The 20,646-nt window shown below is 44.1% G+C and overlaps 1 protein-coding gene and 1 long non-coding RNA gene across 2 annotated transcripts in view; one reads left to right on the top strand and one right to left on the bottom strand.

Annotated features, from left to right (window-relative positions):
- Positions 1–250: 250 nt before the first annotated feature.
- On the bottom strand, positions 251–7,469 carry LOC141574761 (uncharacterized). Its single transcript, XR_012501835.1, has 3 exons — positions 6,250–7,469; positions 6,079–6,110; positions 251–5,976 (listed from the first exon to the last, which is right to left on the bottom strand). It is a non-coding gene; the product is annotated as an uncharacterized LOC141574761 (long non-coding RNA).
- Positions 7,470–7,641: 172 nt separating this feature from the next.
- The window catches only part of FAM193A (family with sequence similarity 193 member A), a 138,348-nt gene continuing 125,343 nt past the window's right edge, over positions 7,642–20,646 (top strand). The window contains exon 1 of the mRNA XM_074351661.1: positions 7,642–7,777. The gene's annotated coding sequence lies outside the window, so the exon portion shown is untranslated. The remainder of the gene's footprint in view (positions 7,778–20,646) is intronic.

The following is a 20,646-nucleotide window of genomic DNA, read 5'->3' as shown; positions in this document are numbered from 1 at the left end:
ATTCTTATAAGAAAACACAGACATGATTATTCATGACTTTGGATTTGGCAGTGGCTTCTTCAATATGACAACAAAAATATGGGCAACAAAAGGAAAAATAAATTTGACTTCATTAAAATTACAACTTTTTGTGCATCAAAGGACACTATCAGGAGAATGAAAAGACAACCCACCTACAGAATGGGAGAAAATATTTGCAAGTCTTCTATCTGATAAGGAACTAATAACCAGAATATAAAGTGCTCCTATAACTCAACAAGAACAAAAGTCAGACAGCCCAACTTAAAAATTCCCAAAACCTACGGAATGGGAGAAAATATTTGCAAAAGGTAAAAATTGGCAAAGGACTGAAGTAGATGTTTTTCCAAAGAAGATATACAAGTGACCGATAAGCACGCGCAGGGGACACAGCAGATTAGCCACGAGTGAAACGTGTGTCAAAACCACAGGGAGACACCACTTCACACCCCTTAGAAAGGGCCGTTACCAACAACAGGACGCGCGTGTTGGTGAGGACGCACAGAAAGAAACTGGAACACTTGTGCATTGCCGGTAGAAATATAAAATGCCCAAGTGCTCTAGAAGACAGTTTAGTGGGTCCTCAAAAGGTTCTATATAGAATTACCATATGATCTAGCAATTTCACTCCAGATAGATACCCCAAATAACTGAAAGCAGGGCCTCAGACAGGTAACTCGTACACCACGGTTCATAGCAACGTTGTTCACAACAGCCGAAGGGAGAAACAACCCAAACGCCTTCCAGCAGACGAACAGATAAGACATGGCGTGGCATATGCACACAGTGGGTTATTACTCAGCCTGAAGAAGGAAAGACATTCTGGCACATACTTACCACATGGGTGAACCTTGATAACACACGAAGTGAAATAAGCTAGACATCAAAGTACAAATATTGTATGATTCCACTTAACATACCTACAATAGGCAAACTCATAGAAACAAAGTAGACTAGAGGTTAACGGGGCCTGGGAGTAGAAGGGAAAAGGACGTATTGTTTGATGGGCACCGAGTATCTGGGATGGTGAAACATTCTGGAAATGGATAGTGGTGATGGCTGGACAGCACTGTGAATGTAGCTAATGCCAACTGAATTGTACACTTGAAAAAGATTAAAATGGTGAATTCTGCATTATATATATATATTTGCCACAATTTTTAAAAATTAAAAAAGCTGGCATAAAATAATCATATCTATATCTAGATATAAAATCTTATATATATTTCATTTATATACATTTGGTCTTTATTCCTTTCTTCATTTCCATCTGGAGCAATTTTCCTATTGCCCAGAAAACTTCCTTTGGGAGGTTGGGTACAGCTCAGTGGTAGAGTGCATGCCTAGCATGCTCGAGGTCCTGGGTTCAATCCTTAGTACCTCCATTTAAAATAAATAAATTACCTGCCCCCCAAAACAAAACAAAACAAAAAACAAAGAACCTTCTTTAGTATTTCTTTTAGTGAGTTCCTGCTGGCAATAAATTCTATTTTTGTTTATCTGAAAATGCCATTATTTTACCTTCATTCTTGCATGATATTTTTGTTTCTAAGTAAAAAAAATACAGGTTGCTGTCTAATATGGTTGTCGTAAGTCGCGTGTCTGTTGAGTACTCAGAACACAGTGACTCCAAACGTGGAGAGCCTGGAAGTGTAAATAGGACACAGGATTCTGAAAACTTAGTATAAAAAAAGTGTTAATAATTGTGTATTGATTACATGTTTTAGTCATGATGTTTCGAATATGTTGTGTTAAATAAAACATTAAGATTTTTTAAAATTAGAAGTTGGCAGTTTTTTCCTTAATTACTCTGTCATTCGATCGCTCCCTAGCTTCATTGCTGTTGCAGTCGGCTGTCACGTACCTCTGGAGACAGGAAAATCTTCTTTGACTTTTTGTCTTTGTCTGTGTTTTCAGCAGCGGGGCAGTGATGTGCTTACCCTTTGGTGTGGTCTGTTTGCCGTTTCATGGAGAGACCTGGAACTGTGGGTAAATATCAGTTCTGGAGAATCTGCTTCGGGGGCCTTCTCTCCCCTTGCCTTTGGGACACCAGTTGCGTGCATTTAAACTTTAAGCTGTGTCATCTGTTTTCTGTTCTCTTCGCTGTTTTATCAGTTTTTTTCTCTCTGTGCTAGTTGTTTTATATTGAATTTTCTTCTAATTATTAATCCTTTCATGTACTATGTCTCACCTATTAATTTATTGAAGTCTTAATTTCAGTTACTTTATTTTTCAGTTCTAGTTAATCTTCTTATAGATTTCAATTCTTGGGTGAAATTCTCCATTCTTTCATCTGTTTTTTACATCTTTTTCTCCTTTCTTAAACATATTAACTACTGTTACAATATATCTTTGTCTACTAACTCCAATATGTGACTCACCTATGGGCTTTTGTAGCCTTCTGCTTTTTTATTTTCTGTAAAATGGCCCTGTGTCTTGACCTGCCTACAAAATTTTAACTGAAAGCTGACTTGTGTATAAAAGATTGCAGAGGCTACAGACGATATCTTCCTCTGCCCCGCAAGTGGAGCCGGTGCTCCTCACCTTAATCTGGTCTAAACTACGTGAAGGCTGCGTTGCTGGCGGGTAGGGTTCTGTCCACCGCGGGTTCACTCCCCACCCTTAGGACACCATTAAGGGCTTCGCACTGAGCACCGGAGTTCCTGACCCTGGTGAGTCCTACCTCAGTTATAAGATGAAGGGGACTTAACAGCCTCTGTGAGAAATACATCTACTGGTATTTTAGGGGTTTTCTGTTACTGTGTTAGTCTGTTTACCTGAAAAAGATAATTTGAATGTCCAAAATTGGGTTTTTTTGTCTCCATACATGATCGACAGTTTGGCTGACTATACAATTCTACCTTGTATGTGATTTTCTTTCAGAATTGTAAAGGGCTCCTCCACTACTTGGCACTGAACGTCATGAGCGTTATTGCTCAGTGAGATTCGTGTTCCTGCCTTTTTTTTTTTTTTTAAATGTGATTTCCTTTTTTCTCTCTGAATGTTTTAGGCTGTTTACCTCTGGTTCCCTCCAGTCAGTCACCATCATTGGTGGACTCTTTCAATCTGGACATTCAAGTCCTTACTTCTGATAAATTGTATTTCTTTCAAAAGTTACTTCCCTCCATTTTTTCCCCTAGAGTTCGTATTGGAAAGTAGTTGGACCTCATGGATTGAGATTTTAAGTCTCATTTCTCTCTGATTTTCTGTGTCTTTTTGTTCTACTTACTGAATAATTTCCTTAACTTTATCTTGCAACCCTTCTATTGAATTTCTTTTACAATTTTGGCTGTATTTTTAATTTCAAGACTCCTTTCTTGAACGTCCCTGAGGCTATTAGCAGTTTTTGAGAAATATTTTGATTCCTTCCATTGACAGCTTCTTTGCCTGCTCCCCTTCACACACACGTTTTTATATCTGCGCTTGAGCCATTTCTTAAATGACTGGTGATCCTTGACTTTTCCTTCATGTCTACAAGTGACATGCTTAGAGGCTGATCAGAAGCTCCACAGAGCAGAGCTTCTGACCTGAGGGCTTCAATTTTGGGTGCACATGAACAGCTGCCTGACTCTTTGGGATCCCAAACATGAATATGGCCATATCCATTCTCACACTGTAGTTTCTGCAGAGAATTCTCTGTGCTCTGCTAGGGTGGCGTGGGTTGGGGAAGCCCGCTGCTGGAGTTTTGCTTGGGGCTGCTTGGGGCATGGAAATGGCTTGAGAAGGGGTGTCCAACTGTCATTTCTGCAGACTTAACAAAGTCAGAAATTAGAAAAGGCTATCTAGGTTCATTATTATGTAATGCTCACTGGTTATGAATTGTGAGATCATGAACTTACCTGATTTTTCTTATACAATTGCCTTGTTACCAGTACGTATTCATATCTTGATTAATATTTACTGCACATGAAAGTGATAAATCTTCACTTTTACAGAAACACCCAGCATATGCCACCCTTCCCTGAAGGTGGTTCTGAGAGCCCTCCAGGACCACGAGGTGCTTGGAGTGGCATCTCCATGCCTGACTCCTCCCCTCCCTATGACGGCTGTGCTCCCGCGAGACTGAGCTGCCGTCACTGTTACGAGGATACAAAGACCTTTCTGGCCCTAAGTCCTGAATCTCCCTTGTGACGGTTATTTTAGGTCAACTTGGCTGGGCCATAGGGCGGCCAGACATTCGGTCAAACATGACTCTGGATGTGTCTGCTGAGGGTGTTTCCGGGTGAGATTAGCCCTGGAATCGGTGGACTGAGTGAAGCAGGCTGCCCTCCCCATCCAAGCAGTTGAAGGCCTGAATAGAACAAAAAGACGACAACTGCTGCCTGAGTGCCTCCAAGCTGAATCAGTTATTTTTTTCCTACCTTTGGACTCAAACTGAAACAGCTCTTCTTGGGTCTCAAGCCTGCTGACTTTGGCCTAGAACAACACCATCAGCCCTCCGGGGTCTCAGGCCCACGGACTTGCACTACACCACGGGCTCTCTGAGGTTTCCAGCTTGCTGACTGCAGGTCTTGGGACGTGTCAGCTTCCGTCACTGTGTGAGCCAGGTCCTTCAAATAAATAGGTATATATCTTTATCTACCTATCTATCTATATAAATCTATAGATAGATAGATAGATATCTCCTATTGGAGCTGTTTCTCTGGAGAACACTAACACATTCCTCAAGGGGGTGAAAATTGACTCTTAAGGGGAGAAACAGACCTGTAGATACTACAATGGTTTGTGGCCCTCCAAAGTTCAACCCTGCCAGACAAAATCTTATTCCTTAGTATTCTCTCCTTAATTTCTTACTAATTTTTCCTTAGGAGATGATGAAAAGCAAAAGTTGGGAACCACTGCTTTATGCCTTTTCTTCCTAACTTCTGTCTGCTAGGAGCACCCTCTCCACACCCTGTGAGGCTGTCGTAAGTGTCCCGGCCTCTAATCTTGCTCCCCTGATATCCACTCTCAACATAACAGCCAGGGTTTTCTCAAAAATGTACAACCTGCCATGAAAGTCCCTACTCAAAACCCTCCAGGGCTCCCAGCTGCATTTAGAATAGAACCCAACATACATGGAGGATGTGGCTTCTGCCACTTCCATTTGCTCCAGTTGTGACGGCTGCTGTTGGTTCCTGGGATTTGCTGAGCTTTCCCCTGCTCCAGGGTCTTGAATTTCTGAAAGTTCTTTGCTCTGACAGTGACTGGCTCTGGCTCACCTCTTCAGAGAGGGTTCCCCTGTCTCCAGCCACCCGAGGAACTCCCGATCGATTCACGATGTGCTCTGCTGGAACCCAAAAGTCTCACTGCAGCCACACTTGAGTTGAAATCTGGGCTCTGCCTCTGACTATCTGGGTGAGTCTGGGCAAAGCCCTCACCAAGTACAAACGTACAGTTTCTCACCTGTTGGCTGTTGGTGCCTATCTTGAGAATGGTTGTGTGGATTAAATGAGATGATTTAGCAGCAGGCAGAGGGCTGGTGCATAATTGGTTGACAAGTGGTCATGATTACGTCATTCATCCATCCAGCAAATACTGGTATGCGCCCAGCCCTTGCCTGGCAGGAGCTGGGGTTCAGAGGTGCAGGAGGTAGACACTCCCATGTTTTATCCCCTGACTTCATGTTTCTGGGGATACTGGTGAATACCAAGAATCCCAGTCCAGCACAATGTGCTCTGACAAGAGAAAGCACAGGGGCTGCGGGGAGCAGGGAGTGTCTGACTCAGCCTGTGTGGGGAGGGAGGCAGCCCAAAACACTGCCCACCCAGGGGGGTGCCAGGACAGGCATCCCAACCCACCCTCTCAAACTCCACCTTCAGCAGCAGGGTCATTCAAAGTCCTCCAGGAGGGGTGACAGGTCTTTATTCCGCCCACACAACGTGGAGTCTGAAAGCCTTTAAGCAGAGGGTTGATCTGATCATATTCGCTCATCCGTTTGCGGCATGAAGAACGGGTCAGAGGATTAGAAGGCGGCGGCTGCAGCGGGGGGCAAGAGTGACGGTGAGGCAGTGAGACCTGGCAGACCCAGAGCTAACGGTTGTGGGGCCCAGGAAAGAGTGCAAATAGAGGCGCTCATACCATACATCCTAGTGCCGATCTCCTCTGCATCTCTGCCCGGTAGTCAGTCATGAAACCAAAGACGGGAAAACACATCTTTTATGCCTCAATGTATGTGATGGGTGAGGCCCTCTGGAGTGCAGGGCCCAGGCAAGGCACCCCTGTGGTCCAGATCTAAGGGCAGAACTGTACCTGGGGCTTGCTGATGATGGGCAAAGCGCCCAGCAAGGAGGAAGGTCCGGGCGCAGCAGCCCCGCTGGAAGGCCTGGGAGGGTCTGACGGGGTTCGCGGTGGGTGAATGAGAGGTTGTGAGAAATGGCTGGACGCCCCCGGGACCTTGCAGGGTCGCAAGGCACCAGGAGCCCAGGCGACGGCTGCAGGGGGCCGCAGGGAGAGAGCGAGTTTGGAAGGGCGCCTCTAGGGCAGGCGTTCCAAGCTACAGGCCAGGTGTGCCGGCCTGCAGCCGCCCCATCGCCCAGGGCGGACCCCGACCCGGCGACGGCCGGGCCCAGAGCCCTCCGGAACCCGCCCAGCCTACGAGGCGGGTCATCCTCGTCCCACGGAGTCACCTGGACCCGGGCGAGGGGCCAGGCCCAAGGTCAAAGAGCCAGCTAGCGGAGGAGGCGGATTCGAACCCGGAGCCGGGCCAAGGTCACCGGGCCTCTTCTAGCGGGCCAGAGCCGCGGCGGCCGCCTGGCTCATCCTGGGGGCCGGGCCGAGCTGCGGACCCGGCGGTAGGGGCGCAAGGCGCGTGGGCGTCTGGGAGCCTGTCAAAGAGGCGGAACTCCTCGCCGCCAGCCTTGTAGTTCGCGCACTGTGAGCGACGCGGCTCTGCGCGGGCCGGACCCCTCCGCCCGACTACAACTCCCAGAAGGCCGCGCGCAGCGGGAGGGGAAGTGCGGAGCGAGCGCGGGGTGACATCATCCCCGCATCCTTCTCCCCAACTCGAGCCCCTCGCGGCGTTCTGGCGTACGGACGCGCGCGGCCTGAAGGGAATCGTGGTCCCCACGCTTGGCGCCTCCAGCGGCGGCGCCGGCGTGCAGACTCCAGGTCCCGGCGTGCCCTGCGCGCCGGCGTACGTTAACGGCGGGAGGGGCTGGCGCGGCAGAGGGGGAGCGGCGCAAGGGAGGGCGGAGTAAGGCGGGGGGGGAGGGCGCCCACACCCCTCCCCCTCCCTGCCGCTCCTTCCCCCTCCCCCGACGTAAACTGGGATCCCTTTCCCCTTGTGTCCGCCATATTGGACTCTAACTCTGGTCAGCGGCGGCGCCGGGCCCGGTGGACTCGCCGTTGCTCCCACCCAGCGGCCGCCCCGCAGCTCCTGCCCGCCCGGCCCTCCCCGCCCGGAGGCGACCCCGCGCAGCGCCCCCCGCCCGCGGCCGGCCGGAGCGCCCCGCCGCCGCCTCAGCCTCCCCGCCTTCCCCGCCCTCCGCCGCCGCCCGCGGCCCCGCGCCCGCTCCGCGCCTTACCCGCCCGCCGCCCGCCCGCCATGAGCCCGGCCGACGCCAAGCGCGGGGCCAAGCGCCGGAAGAACAAGCGGGGCGGCGGCGGCGGCTCGGGCGGGGGCAACGGCGGCGCGGGCGGCGGCAAGGCCGGCCCGGCGGCAGCGCTGCGCGGCTCCCAGGCCGCGGGCCTGGCGGCCCCGGGCGGCGCGGCGGCGGCCAACGGGCCCCTCGGCGCGGGCGCGGGCGCGGGCGGCGCCGCCCCCGGAGGCTACTTCGAGGTAAGCGGCGGGCGGCGGGCGGCGGGCGGGGGCGGGGGCAGGGGCGGGCGGAGGGCGCGGTAACGGGCGCAGGGCGGGGGCCGCGGTCCGCTCGCGCCCTGACAGCCCCCCGCGGGGCCGGCGGGCCGGGGGTGGGAGGCGCCGCCGCCCCGCGCACGGAGCCGGGGCCGGGCTGCCGCGCGCCAGGTGCCGCATCTCCCGGGGAGCGCGGCGCCGCCGGCCCACCTGCGCGGCGCTGTCACGGACCCGGGGGTGGTGCCCTGTCGCCCGGCACGGAACTCGTCCTTGAGCTCCCTCCAGTGCGATTCCAGGATGAGCGTGAGTCAGGTGGCGAGCGGGGTTCCCTCGCGGCGCCCACCTTCTCCGCGCCCTTGCGAATGATGGTTGAAAAGTGCCTCCTGGAAGTTTTCTCGGCCCTCTCCAGTATGGTCGTTTGAAAGGTACCTGACAGTCTTCCCGCGGTGGCGGCCCTGGCCCCTCATTCCCTGCTTGTTAAAAGTTCTTAGGGGTGACTGGTGGTCTGGTAAAGCAGGCATATGTGCAGGGTTTGAACTAACGGAGTTTGAGTAGTAATTTTTTCCCGTTTTGCTTATGAAGGCAGCTAGCACACGCTGCCTCCGCCAGTTGTGGATTGCTGCCACTTTTATTCTGCTCTTGGTCACAGCACTTTACAAGACAAGTCGTCGTACGTGGGTATGCAGTTGGCAGTCGCTTCCACTCATTCAGTTGTCTCCTGAAAGATAACGGATTTTTTCAAAAGTTGTGTTGTTAAAAGTGTTAAATTAAGTTGTTTCAAAGATATTTGCAACAGTAACAACAAAAGTCTCCTCAGAAGTATTTATTTGTGTGCCATTTTGAGAGAAATTGTTTTATGCAAGATTCTAAATGTTATGTTGGAATGGTATTAAGTGAGAGTAGATGATAAATCATTGCATATGGCTTGGCTCTCCAATGCGTATACTATTTTACGAATGTACAGTAATGTGTATGTGTTTTACTTGTAGCTTAAGGTATTTGGAGTGTTCTCTGGGTGATAAGTGCAGTTGTTGGAGCTTTCTTTAGATTATATTGTCAGATTTGTTTTGGATCCTGGGTCACAGCCTTGGACTTCAGAGTTTCCAGAGGTTGCCATTTTCCAGTGCCCCGGAGAGTGAAACAGGTGTAGTTCTTGGGATCCAGCATGAGACTTAGGTATTTGCATCGTTGGAGTGTCAATTAAAGGCAATGCTTACTGCTGCCCAGGAGGGGAGGGGAGGAGGTCTGCCTAAGCAAATCCTTTACAAAAATGTTGATAATACTTGCTACAGCTGGATGTGAAATATCTCCATTTCTATTGATTAAATAAAGACATGTTGGTAGTACAGTAAAAATTCTTACACTAGCCTTTCATTCCATAATTTTAGACTTTAATAATTCTGTTAGTTTGCAATATTTAGCTAAAATAACCTGTTAGTTATTATTCTAATCGCACTTTGCAAACTCAGATAACCGTGTGCCTGTACTATTTTTGATAGGACTGTCTTATTCTGTTAAACTTATAAATCTAGGTTTTTGACCAGGCCCCACTATAATAAATGAGACACATTAAGATTTGCAGTGCCTGCTCACCCTGCACACACACATGGCGTTTTACAAAATGATGCTGCAGTGCTTTTTGTTCTTTTCTATTCCCTTCATTTTCATTAGCAAAATGCTGGTTGTAGTGTACAGTTATTTTATTATGTACTATTGAGTTGTGACCTACACCTTTAAAACCATACTTTTTTTAAAATTATATTTTAAAGTTTAAAGCTATGTCTTTAGTTTTAAATTTTCTTCACAAGTATTTTAATAATAGTGCACTAAAGATACGGTAACAGGGTAACAGCAATCACAAAAGTTCTTTAACATTTTTTTAAAACTGAAGTATAGTTGATTAACAATGTTATGTTAGATTCTGGGGTACAGCATTGTGATTCAGTTATACATATATATTCTTTTTCATTGTAAGTTATCACATGCTGTTGAATATCCTTCTCTGTGCTATACAATAAGACTTTGTTGTTTATCTGTATTTGTATACAGCAGTTTGTATCTGCTAATCCCAAACTCCTAATTTGTCCCTCACCACCTTCCTTTCCCCTTTGGTAACCATAAGTTTGTTTTCTATGTCTGTGAGTATGTTTCTGTTTTCTAAATAAGTTCATTTGTGTCTTTTTTTTTTTTAGATTCCACATATAAGTGATGTCATATAATATTTGTCTTTCTTTGTCTGACTTGCTTCACTCATTGAAGTAAGTATGATAATCTCTAGGTCCATCTATGTTCCTGCAAATGGCATTATTTTATTCTTTTTTATGGCTGAGTAGTATTCCATTGTATCTAGATATCCACATCTCCTTTATCCAGTCATCTGTCAGTGGACATTTAGGTTGCTTCCATGTCTTGGCTATGGTAAATAGCAATCACAAAAATTCTTAATGTAATTCTAAAATCTCTGAATTGTTTCCCCACAGATGGTGAGTTCTTTGGGATGCTTTACCTGGTACAGAACAGTGTTTGTCAACAAGTAACAGGGACTGGCCCTGCGTTTCCCAGAGAGACTTACGATTCTTGGGGCACCTTCCCTCCATTTCATGTAGAGTCACCAGGGAGAAGGTGTCTAAGAAAGAAGAGTGGAAGGACTGTCTTGATTCTCAGGAGCGGTCTTACCCCCACTGCCCAGTGTGCTGGGCACAGCCTGAGCATCAGACCTGGGAGCATCTTCAGCAAGGCGACTGCTGAGGCAAAGAAGGCGTTTCTGCACAGAGGTGGTTCTACAAACAAATGAGGACCGTAGGATATGTAGGAAAGCACAGTGTAGCTTGTAGCGGCTTTGGCCCACAGCAGAGTTCTGGTGTTCAGAGCTTGGGGGGTGTAAGCTTGATAGGCTCTGTGCCCTCAGGTACAACCTCGCACAGCCTTAGTTTTCTGGGTGGCGTGGCACCCAGCGCCTAGGGCCGTGGTAAGAATGCAGGAGGTAGAGCCTGGAAGAGCTTACACTGTGCCTAGTGGCACACAGTGCTGTGCATGTATGTGGTCAGTGGTTTCGGGAGTCTGGCCGTCTTTCTTTGTTAGGGACTCTGCTGCAGGACAGTGTCAGTGACACCGTTTCCACTGGCGGGGAGCAGGGAGCAGTGACCATGTGCGTGTTGGACGCAGCCTGCTCTAGCAGCCGTGTGTGATGTCTGCTCTGACGTGACCGTGAAGGGTTAGCCCCAAAATGAAAAGTTGATAGGTGAAGGCCGTCGAGAATGCATCTTGCTATTTTGCATTTCTATTTTAAAATGTAATTTTCATAATTCATGGTGTATTAAGTGAAGAAAGAAGCTTATAAAATAGAAAAGTGTTTGCAATGAGGACCCATTTTTGTAAAGCATCTGCATGTGTATCTACTTGCATAGGAAAGTCTGACAGGGTATATGTCAAAATAATTTGTGTTAGAAATTCTGATGACTTTCTTTTTCCCTTTTTTGCGCATGCCTCAAGCTTTAAGACTTTTCTACAATGAACACTACATATGGAGCAAGAAGGTGAATGGTACTTTTACAACCTGATATTACCAGCGACTCTTCTTTTTCAAATTTTGGCTTTTCCCATCCTTTAACAGTTAAGCATTTAGGTATTTACACAAAATAAAAATACTTATACCATCAGAATTCTGTATTTGAATAAGTGCGCAAAATTAAGTCATGTATATGTTATTCACCAAAACTGCTGTATAGTGGAAATTGTCCTGTGTCATTAGCTGTAGGGATATCAAATTACATAAAATTTACACTCATGGAGGGATCAAATGGAAATTTAGGGCTATTTTTGTAATGCTGTTAGAGGTTTATAAAAGGAAGCTATTTGGGAGAGGGATCAAAGTGCATTTTCAAACAGTGATTTTACAGTTTTAAAGTCAGAGAAATGGACGGTGTAGGGGGCATTTGTAATAACATAAATCCTGTTTCATTGCTGAGGTGGCAAGGAGGAGGTGACGTCAGTGGTGTTTAAAGGCCATCATACAGCCTTTAATCCATCATACAGGATACCCTGTGGTCAATGGTGTGATTTGGATCTTGGGGTACGCAGGGTGCACTAAGCAGCCTTCCCTGTGTTGTAGAAATCACTGCCATGGTGAAATGAGGTTCAGGAATCATAACTCTCTCTAGTTCACATTTACCTCAGTGACTGAGGGAGTAGGCTGAGTAAAGATCTAGAGCCTTCTGTGATTTCGCTGAGATTATCGGTGTCGTGCAGGTACGTGAGCGTGTCTGTGATGCAGTCCTTCATGTGTACCCCACGTAACCAGTCTTTCAGCGTGCAGAACACAGGCAAAGCATCTCCCCGCGTCCTCACCCCACTGCTGTTCTCATGCGTTTTGCCTGGTTTTGAACTTCACATAAAAGTGCTCTCTGCTAGTGCTGTTTGGCTCAATGTTATATCTAAGATGCTTCGGTGTTGTTGATGTAGCAATTCATCCTTCTTTTTCACGGCAGGCAGTTTTCCATTGTGCGAATATTCCACCACTTACCCATTCTACTATTGACGGACATTTGCGTTATTTCATTTTATGGCTGATATGAATCAAGCTGGTGTGCACATTCCTGTATGGGATTTTTGGTGGATAAGAGTGCTCATTTTCAATGAGTGTATACCTGAAGTGGAATTGCTAAGTATACCTGTGGCTTGACTTTAGTAGATACTGCCAGAGAGTTTTTCTCAGAGGTTTTCTTAACATGCTAATTTAAAAATCAACATGTAGTAAAGTTTGTATTTTTTAATGTACCATTATTTTGATTTTTAACGCATGTGTAGATTCATGTATTCACTGTCACAGGATTCAGAGCAATTTCATTACCCACAAAAGCTCCCTCATGCTCTTCCTATACAAGAACACTACCCCACCCCTAAACTCTGGACAGCCAGTGCTTTGTTACTATGATTTTGTCTTTTGCAGCAGTCATATAAATGGAATCATACAGTATGTAGCTTTTTGAGCCTGATTCCTTTCACTCAGCATAATCATTTTGAGATTCATCCAAGTTGCTTCACACATTAGTAGTTTGTTCCTTTTTACTGCCAAGTAGTGTTCCATTGAATGGGTGTACCACAGTTCATCCATTCTCTCTTTAGTGGACATTGGGGTTTTTTCAGGTTTTGATGATATAAATAAAGCTGCTATAAGCATTTGTGTACAAGTTTTTGTGTGAAGGTAAATTTTCATTTCCTTAGGATAAATACCAAGGAGTGGGAGCAGAGTCATGCGATAGCATTATAAGAAACTGCAAACCTGTTTTCCAGAGTGGCTGTACCATTTTGACTTCCCATCAGCAGTGTGTGAGAGTTCACTTGCTCTACATCCGTGGTAGCACTTGACATTGTCAGTAGATTTTATTTTAACCATTTTGATAAATGGGTGTGTAGTGGCATTGTGGTTTTAATTTGCATTTCCCCAGTGACTACTGACACTGAATACTTTTCATTTCTTTATTTGTCATTCTTGTATCCTCTTGGGTAAAGTGTTTATTAAAGAGTCTTTTTTTTAAATTTTGGGGGGAAGTAATTAGGTTTTATTCTATTTATTTATTTGTTTATTTAATTTTAATGAAAGTACTGGGATTTGAACCCAGGATCTCGTGCACACTAAGCACGTGCTCTGCCACTGAGCTATGCCATCCCCCCAAGAATTTGCTTATTTTTGATTGAATTGTTTATTTTCTTTGAGATTTGATAGTTCTTTGTAATTCTCGATATGAGTCCTATATCAGGATATATGATTAACAAACATTTTCTTATAGTCTGTAGCTTGTCTTACTCTATTAACTGTTTTTTGCAAAAAGAAAAAAATATTTTGATGTAGTTCAGCTTCCAATTTTTTTCTTCTATGGATCATACCTTTTCGTGTCATGTCTAAGAACTCTTTGTTTTATAAAATCGCAGGTTATAAGGATATTTTTCTTATTTTTTTTCCTAAAAATGTCATAATTTTACATTTAGATCTGTGATTTTCATTTTCGTTAATTTTGTATAAGGTATCAGATTCTGGTAGGGATTCCCCTCCCCCCGCCCATGGATGTCAGGTTGCTTCAAACCCATTTATTGAAAGGATATCCTTTCTCCACTGAATTGACTTTTCACTTCTGTCAAAAATCAGTTGACCTTATTTGCGTAGGTTATTTCTGGACTGTGTTCTGTTCTGGTCTGTTGATCTATGGGTCTCTCCCGTTGCCCATACCACACTGTCTTGATTACTATAAGTCTTAAAATTGGCAAGGTGATTCCTCCAACCAAAAAAGAAATGTTTTTGCTATTTCATTTTGCTTTTATAGTTGTTTTGCTTTTGCAGACATTTTAGAATCAGCTTGTCTGTGTCTTACAGGTAATTCTATTGGGATTTGATTGGAATCTGTAGATCAGTTTGGGGGGAAATTGACATACTTACTGTGTTGAATCTTCCAAACTGTGAACATGGTATATGTTTCTATTTATTTGGTCATCTTTGATTCCTTTCTTTTTTAAATTGAGATAGAATTGATATATAGTACATCTCTGATTTCTTTCATCTATGTTTTGTATGTTTTCAGCATACAGATCCTGTACCATGTTTTGTTAGATTTATAAAGTATTTTATTTTTTCAAATTTTGTAAAAAATGGTGTTTTTAAGAATTTCAGTTTCTATTTATTCATTGCTGATATATAGAAATATGATTAATTTTTGTGTATTCAACTAATGTCTGTTGATTTTACTAAAATCATATATTCTGGGAATTTTTTGTGGATTTATTGGGATTTTCTGTGTAGGTAATCATGTTGTCTGTGAACAGTGAATTTTTTGGTTTGTTTTTCATTCTGTATGCCTTTTATTTCTTTTTCTTTCTTTATTGCACTTGATAGGGCTTTTAGTACAATTTCTTTGTTTCTGATTTTAGGGGGAAAGCGTTTAGTCTTTCACTATAAAGAATGATGTCTACTGTGGATTTTTTGAGTTGCCCATTATCATGTTGAGGAAGTTTTTCTTCCTTTATTAGTTTGCTGAGAGTTTTATCAGTGGATGTTAAAGTTGCGAAGTGTTTTTTGAATCAATTGATATGACCATGTGTTTTTTTCTTCTTTAGATTGTTAATGTGGTAGATCATATTATTGATTTTTGAATATTGGACCAGCTTTGCATTCCTGGAATAAACCCTGCTAGATCATGGTATATTACTCTTCTTGAAATAATTGCTGGATTCATTGTACTGATATTTTGTTGAGCGTTGTTGCATCTATTTTTATGGGATATATGTCAGTGGTTTTCTTGTATTGTCCTTGCCTGATTTTGGTATCAGTATAGTGCTGGCCTCATAAAGCAAGTTAACAATTGTTGCCTTCTATTTTAGTAGTTTGTGCTTTTCAAGGAATTGGTCCATTTCATTTTAGTTGTTGATTTATGTGTGTAAAGTTGTCTGTAGTCTGTCTTTATTATCCTTTTAATATCTGTGAGGGTCTGTGTCCCCTCTTTCACTCCTGATATTGGCAATTTGTCTGCTCTCTTTTCTGCCAGTCTTAATAGGGGTTCCTTAAGTTTTTAATCTTTTTAAAGAACCAGCTTTTAGTTTCATTGATTTTTTTCCCTATTGTTTTGATTTTTTTTTTTTAAACACCCTTTGCTGTATTGCTTGCTTTGGGTTTATTTTGATTTTTAATTTTTCCAATTTGTTAGAGTAGAACCTTAGGTTATTGATTTGAGGCCATTTTTCTTCCCTAATATACATATTTAGTGCTATAAACATCACATACTTCAGCGTCATCCCACAAATTTTGGTATGTTGTACTTTCAGTTTCATTCAGTTTAAAATATTTTCTAATTTCCCTTAAATCTTCCTCTTTGCTTCACAGATTATTAAGATGCTGTTTAATTTGCTGTTTTCACGTTACTGTGTCCTAGTCTGATCCCAGTATGGTCAGAGAACATCCTTTTATGATTCTTAATTCTTCGAAAAATTTTAAGGTTTTGTCGTCTATCTTAGCATCTATTATTTATGCACTGAGACATGTATATTTTGTTATTATTGAGTGGAGTGTTCTCTTGAATGTCAGATTATTTTGTTTAATTCTAAACTTTTGCTGATTGTTTACTAGTTTCATCAGTTGCTGAGAGAGGAGGGTTGAAGTCTGTTACTAAAATTGTGGATTTATTGAGTTACCCCCACAGTTTGTTTAGTTTCTGTTTCATGTATTTTGAAGCTCTTTTGTTTGGCTCAGATACATTTATGATTGTCATGTCTTTCTGGTGAATTGACCATATTTTGTCAGCTAAGTTACGTTCCTCTTATCCCTGGCGGTTTTCTTGGCTGTGAAGTCTGCTTTGTCTGATGCTCACATGGCCATTCCAGCTTTCTTTTACTTGGTATTTTCATGGTAAATCTTCTTCTATTCTGTTACTTTTAACCTACCTTTACTTTGAACTGGGTTTCTTATACACAGCTGCTAGATTAATTTTCATTAATCACATATTCATATTTTCACCTTTATTTATAATGCACGTGTGAAGTGTGCTTATTAACTTGAGGCCTGTTCTCCTGACTTGATTACTGATTGAGTTCTATTTGGTGCTTGTGTGGGATGCTTCTGGGCAGTGTGTAGCTCTCTCTGTTGGACTTTTTTTAACCCTACGGGCTTTCTGAACTCATTTGCTAGAATACTCTAGCGTGAAGACACGAGGTGACTTTATTTTTGAGATAGTATAACCAGAATGAGCTGAAATCAAATAATTTGTATCTCATGGGCTTCCAAACTTTTTTTTTAACTGTATAAGTGAATGTTAGTTTCTAGATTACATTAAAGTAATTCCAGTAACGTTTGTGGCATTGAATTACCACATTTTCTATGGAAATTGGCTTTTTTCATGCATAGAACGCAAAGAACATTTTTCTGTTGAGTACTTTGAGGACATTAGTTACATCTTAAAACTCAATGAGAAGTTGGGAAATTTAACTTATTATGGCCCTGGGTTTTTTTGTTTTGTTTTTTCTTTATAAACTTTTTATTTTGGAATAATTTTAGACTTACAGAAAGTTACCAAGTTAGTATAGAGTTCCCATATTTTCTTCAACCACCTTTCCATAATGTTGATGTATTACTTAACCTTGGTATATTTGTCAAAACTAAGAAATTTAAATCGGTATGGTATTATTTAACCACAGGCTTTTTTGCGGTTTCACTGATTTTTCCACAATTATCCAATTTCTGTTTCTGGATTGAATCTAGGATTGCATTTAGTGGCCCAGAATTTCAATTTTAGTTAATTTTAGCTGCATCACCTGTGAAATGGGAATGTTAATTTTCATTTTCCTCAAGAAAACCCTCAAAAGCTAATTAATATTTATGTGTACAGCATGGTAGTAATATTGTGTTCATGCTAAAATTCAGGGAAGTTGTTTACTATTTAATGGTTTGCTGCAACCTAGTTATTTCCTCTGGAAATGCTGGTGGTTAGTCCACTGTGATGAGGTAGCCCAGCTGCTCTCTGCAGGTCCCTGCTGAACGCTCAGCCCCTTAGAGGCTGCTGGCGGGGTGACTGCTGCTGCGAGTGCATCTCTAGCTGACGGCCAGGACAGCTTAGAGAAGGGAGTCACCAGCCTCTTGCCGAAGCTGTTTGGTTGCCTTGGAGAAAGGAGTTCCGTAGGTGAATTCTTGACCGTGCTTGTAATATTGTTGCTGTTTTCTGTTGAAAAGCATAGAAGGTAACATCATGCACTAAGTTGCTTAAATTGTAGCTACTATCAATATTCTCTCTTCCTCTAAAAGGATAGTGGGTCAGTTGTATCTCTGTTTTTTTTTTTTAAATAGTAGGAAAGTTGGCTCTGTCAACAGTTATTCTAGTTACATGCCTCTCTGCACACCGTGAGTGCCCTGTTCTTGGTGTGTTTGCACATTTGCAGATGTCCACACTGGTGTCCCAGTTGGAATGCTGGGATTGGCAAATCGCAGACCCACAGAACTTCAGAACTGGACCGGACAACAGCAGAACGTGTATTTACTGCTGCGACAGGATTTACTTGCTGAGGAAACTGAGACCCAAAGAATTGAGTTTGAAAAATTACTGATTGTCCTAGTCAGTGTCCCCTCCTGCTCCTCTCAGCTCCTGGTGGCATTTCTACCTGAGATGTGGAGATCCTCCTGTCCTGCTCTTCCCTGTTCTCAGCCCAGCCCAAGCCTCCTCTCTCGGAGCCAGCCTTGTGAGCGCCCCCTGCCGCTGCTTTCTCCACCTCTGCTTCCTTCTTGTAGGTCTGCCCGCCCGCCTCGGCAGCTGGGAGCCTTCACCCTTCCTTGATGACACCTTCGCTTGTCCTTCCCACCGCACCTTGTGTGCCAGACTCTGGCCCAGTGGCCGGCTTCTCATCCTTCTTGCTCTTAGCTGACTTCCTTCTGTTCTGTTGTCCCGCTGCTGTCGCCCCCTTGTCTGGCGCTGTAGCAGCCACATTGTCGTGCTCATGTGGTGTGGCCTGCACAGTGCAACTGGGCCGCGTCCTCCTCGCCTCTGTGCCTTTGTTGGGTCTTGTCCTGCACAGTGTTTCTCTCCCTTCTTTGTCCAGTTAACCTGAGGTTTCTCTCCAAGAGGAGGTCAGGTGCTGTCCTGATGGGAGGCGTTGCCTTCACCAGTCTAGGCTGGGCTGTTGTCTCCCTTCTGGGCTCCCTTGGTGCCTGCCCTCCGCTTGGCCCTGGCCCTTAGACTGGATCCCTGGGGTGTTTTCTCTAAGCCATGCTCTGGTTTCCTCGGCACACAGTACCTGCTCCAAAAACGTTGCTCTGAGGTCCAGGCCAGTTGACGTGAGCTTCTGCAGTTCTGCCCTCCTCCCCTTTTTCCTGAAGGCTGTTGTCTTTGTCTTCTAATTTGGAAGAAAACATTTGTCCCCTTTTCCAAAGTTAATCCTATACTCCAGAGGTTCATAACTGGTAGATTTTAGTGAGCTTGTTAATCTGTGGAAACTCACTGCAAAATTTGTCTCTGATTAAGTGACCTCAAGGTCTTCAAAGGCTCTTCTGAACCTCTCCGTTCTTTCTCTTCCTCCTCTATTGGGTTACTTTCCTTAACATTCAGATTTTGAGTTTCCTGTTTTCCCTTCGCTGTCAGTCCATTTCTAGACTTTGCTTAACCATTTAAGGCAAGTTTCTATCTGACTTTGTCCTCCCCATTGCCAGCAAAATAACTTGAAATACTGGTTAATAATGCTGGTGGATACTGCTTGCTTCTACTTCCTTCATCCTCAGTTCCTGTTTTGCTCCCTTAAGCAGCTCTTTCATTTACCACTTTAATCAGCCTTCCCAGAGGTCCTGAAATGATCGGACTCTTACCAAGTCCAGTAGTTGTTTTTCAGTCCTGATATCCTTCGAGCTTGTTGCACGTGACCTTGATTATAAATGCTTTTCTGGGACCCTCTTTTGCCTTCCTTTATGGCACTGTCCTTCTCCTGGCTTTGCTGAGCTTCCTTATTCCTACACATAACAACACTTACCTCGATGCAGGTGAGTCCGTGTCCAGTTCTTCCTCTCAAGCTCAGACTTACGCTTTACGTTTTTTACCATGTGTTGGTGGAGATTTCTGGTCATAGTTAGAAACTCAAATGGTTGATCAGTAAGTCTCTAACACCGTGGTTGTACTTGCTAGAATGATGGTTGAGGCCTGTTTTCCCCTCACGTCTGGCGAGTGGACTCACCTTGTCCATGCTTAGACAGAGTAGTGTTTGGGTGTTACTGGTTTGTTTGCTAGAAAGTTTATCAAAATAAGCTTTTGTCTAAAGCTCTCAGGCAGCTGCGTGTGGCCGTGCAGTGGGCACCTGTCAGGCAGGAAGACTGTGCTAGCTGCTCTTGAAGGGCTTTTCCAACTTGGTGGGCCTCTGATTGTCACTGCTTTGGTCACACACTTTCAGAGACTTCCCATTCTCTGCTGCAGGGGCCTCTAACAACCATGTGGTGTGCTGCAGGGGCACAGTAGGATAGCTAAGGTGCTCTCTTGTGATGCAGGAAGAACGTGTCAGTCCTTATATTTTCAAATAAGACATTACAATTTACAGATGTTTAGTATGTGGATCGAGCCTGACACCCTCACTTGATCTGTGTTTCAGAGTCATTAGTCTTGCATGACTCCTGAGATATCTTGAGGCAAGAGAGGACATTTGTTCACTTACAGAGTGTTGAAGCTTATGACAGTGAGTGCTCACTAAGTACATTCATGAATTCTGCTGTCTAATTTTAATTAATCTGATCCTCACAAAATAGTCTTAAGAGAAACCCTGGATTGAAGATAATGCTAATAATGAAAGCGAATGAAACAACAAGGAAAGTGGTGGAAGAGCCACCCGTCCTACTTCCTGCATGAGTTCTTTGTTAAGGATGCAGTGAGGCTAAGGAAATGATGTAAGCAGAACCAAGAATTGGCTCAAAGATTGTTTGAAGTGTGGAGTTATATCCACTTTTATTAATGACTAACCATGTCCAAAGTGGTTATCTTGTCTTGAGATGTTAGAGAAGGAAAGTATGTAGCCTTCACAGCCAGCAAAATGTTTATAAACTAAGCATCCAGAAGAGAAATAACACCTGTGCATTTTGTAGCCGTGTGTATAAGTCATGCATTACTCAGTCTAGTGCTTTATAAAATTTCATTAAGCTTAAAGATGAACTCCTTCTGAGGAAATTTACATTTCTGTAACAATGCTGGAGAGGGTGTGGAGAAAAGGGAACCCTCCTACACTGTTGGTGGGAATGTAAATTGGTTCAACCACTATGGAAAACAGTATGGAGTCACCTTTAAAAAACTAAAAATAGAGTTGCCATATGATCCAGCAGTCCCACTCCTGGGCATATATCCAGAAAAGACTAC

This window comes from Camelus bactrianus, chromosome 2 (assembly GCF_048773025.1).
Source record: "Camelus bactrianus isolate YW-2024 breed Bactrian camel chromosome 2, ASM4877302v1, whole genome shotgun sequence".
In the NCBI taxonomy this organism is placed as follows: domain Eukaryota; kingdom Metazoa; phylum Chordata; class Mammalia; order Artiodactyla; family Camelidae; genus Camelus; species Camelus bactrianus.
Note: the sequence above shows the minus strand (reverse complement) of the source record. Positions and strands in the feature narration are given on the sequence as shown.